The sequence below is a fragment of the Oryx dammah genome, unplaced genomic scaffold, assembly GCF_014754425.2.
Source record: "Oryx dammah isolate SB20612 unplaced genomic scaffold, SCBI_Odam_1.1 HiC_scaffold_29, whole genome shotgun sequence".
NCBI classification, from domain to species: domain Eukaryota; kingdom Metazoa; phylum Chordata; class Mammalia; order Artiodactyla; family Bovidae; genus Oryx; species Oryx dammah.
Window position 1 is genome coordinate 12,649,084 of NW_024070213.1, and position 2,136 is coordinate 12,651,219.

The following is a 2,136-nucleotide window of genomic DNA, read 5'->3' on the forward strand; positions in this document are numbered from 1 at the left end:
CGGTGCGGCGGGCGCGAACCCGCCCAATCGCCCACTGGCTTACACAGCCTCTGGATTGCGCACCATTAGGAAAGCTGTTCATACAAAGGCCCGCCCCCTTCCCGCCCTCCCTCGCGCTCCTTGCCTCGCAGAGGTTACTGGGAAATATAGTTTCACCTCTGCATAGAGCACTCCTGGTGTAGGAAGTACCGGGAGTGTGATGTTTGGGGTCAGTCGTGCTAGACCTGGCGCAGTTTAGGTCTCCCAGTTCAGGCTTGTTTTCATGAATGCAGTAAATAATCACAGGATTATTATGAGTTGTGATATACGAATTTATCTCTAAGGAGGTGAAGAGTCTAAGGTATTATAGTTTCTCCTTCAATGATCTAGTGGCCTAGAGCCGAGACAGGATTTGTTGGATCAGTTTGTACAGTCAGAAGAGTATGTATATGAATGCGCTTTTTATCAGGTAGCAGACACTACCTCGTTTTCCTAAGAGGTGTGAGAAACTTCCTTAAATCATATAGTTTCAAAAGCCAATTGTGGTTTCATCTTTGCAGAAGAGCAAGAAGTAGGGGGAAAGGCACTTTAGTCTCAGGGCTACAGCTTTGGGTATGGGCTGGGACGGGGGACCCTTTACTGCAATGCTTGCACCTTGATAAATGACTCCTCCAGCAACAGAATATAAACTATAAGGGAATAAAAATAACTGTGCATGCGGGGTTATGGAAAATCATGAACAGTAAGAAACAAAAAGGCCAAAACCCACCTGCTGCTTGCACACAGAACCATTAATGTGGCAGACAGACCACGTAAGCCACCCCTTTGGCCCAGAGGCAAGCCTGGGCCCCTGTTACTTGTTTTCACTCCCTCCTGCTACAGAATGAGTCCCAGTAAAGCCTTGCCTGAATTTCTTACCTGGCCTCAATTTCTATTGATTAGAATCCAAGGACCCTGGTTGGTAACACTACTGCTAAGGAAAAGCTGGGATTCTTCACTGGTCTGACACATAAGCATGTCTAAAAGGAATGTACCATTTTCTAAATCTGCTTTTCCACCTCTTTTTTGATTTTCTGTTAGTTACAGTCAAGATTTTCCCAGACACCTTAGCTCAGTATTTTTATCTCTCTTTTGGCACCTGGAGCTTCCCAGGTAGCTCAGGTGGTAAAGAATCCACCTGCAATGCAGGAGACCCCCACCCCACCCCCTCAGTTCAATTTCTGGGTGGGGAAGATCTGCTGAAGGGAGAGGCTACCCACTCCAGTATTCTTGGGCTTCTCTTGTGGCTCAGCTGGTAAAGAATCTGCCTGCTAATGTGGGAGACCTGGGTTCGATCCCTGGGTTAGGAAGATCCCCTGGAGAAGGGAATACTCCAGTAATATACTCCAGAATACTCCAGAAGGGAAAGGCTACCCATTCCAGTGTTCTAGTCTGGAGAATTCCATGGACTGTAAAGGCCATGGGGTCACAAAGTCAGACACAACTGAGTGACTTTCACTTTGGCACCTGCATTAAAAAAAAATCATGGTGATCTTGTCATACTACCAGCTCTCAGATTTATATCTTACTATTTATTTCCACTCTGTGTTGCATTATCTTTAGCTTGGACTATTTCCATAGATTTCTAACTGGCATTTTTGCCTAAAGACTCCCCCCAACCCCTTTTACAATCTGTTCTATAAAAGGTGTTTTTTTTCCTTTCTTTCTTTAAGCATACTCTGGACAGGTCATACTGTTACCTACATGAGTTCCTGGACCCTTTAATCAATAGAAATTGAAAAGGGTCCAGAAGAGAAATTTCAGCAAGGCTTTATTGGGGCTCAGGGAGTGAAAACAAGTAACAGTTTTCCTTGGCTCACTCTCAAAGCCACCCCTGCCCACCCACCCAGCGGGTCTTTTAAATAGGGTGAGGGTAGGGGTGGATGGGCCAGAGGAGTAGCTCAGGTGGTCGCCCAGCTCCTTGGTGGTGCTGTATCCAGGGATCATGGCAGTTGGGTTTTGGTCTTTTTCTATCTTATTCATAATTTGCCCCAACTGCTGCATGCACCAGTTATTTTTAGTCTCTTGTGGTTTCTTCCTATTCTGTTGCCCAGGAGACTTGTCAGGTGCAAACACTGCAGAAAAGGGACCCAGGGCCCAGGCTGCCTCAGTACTCAT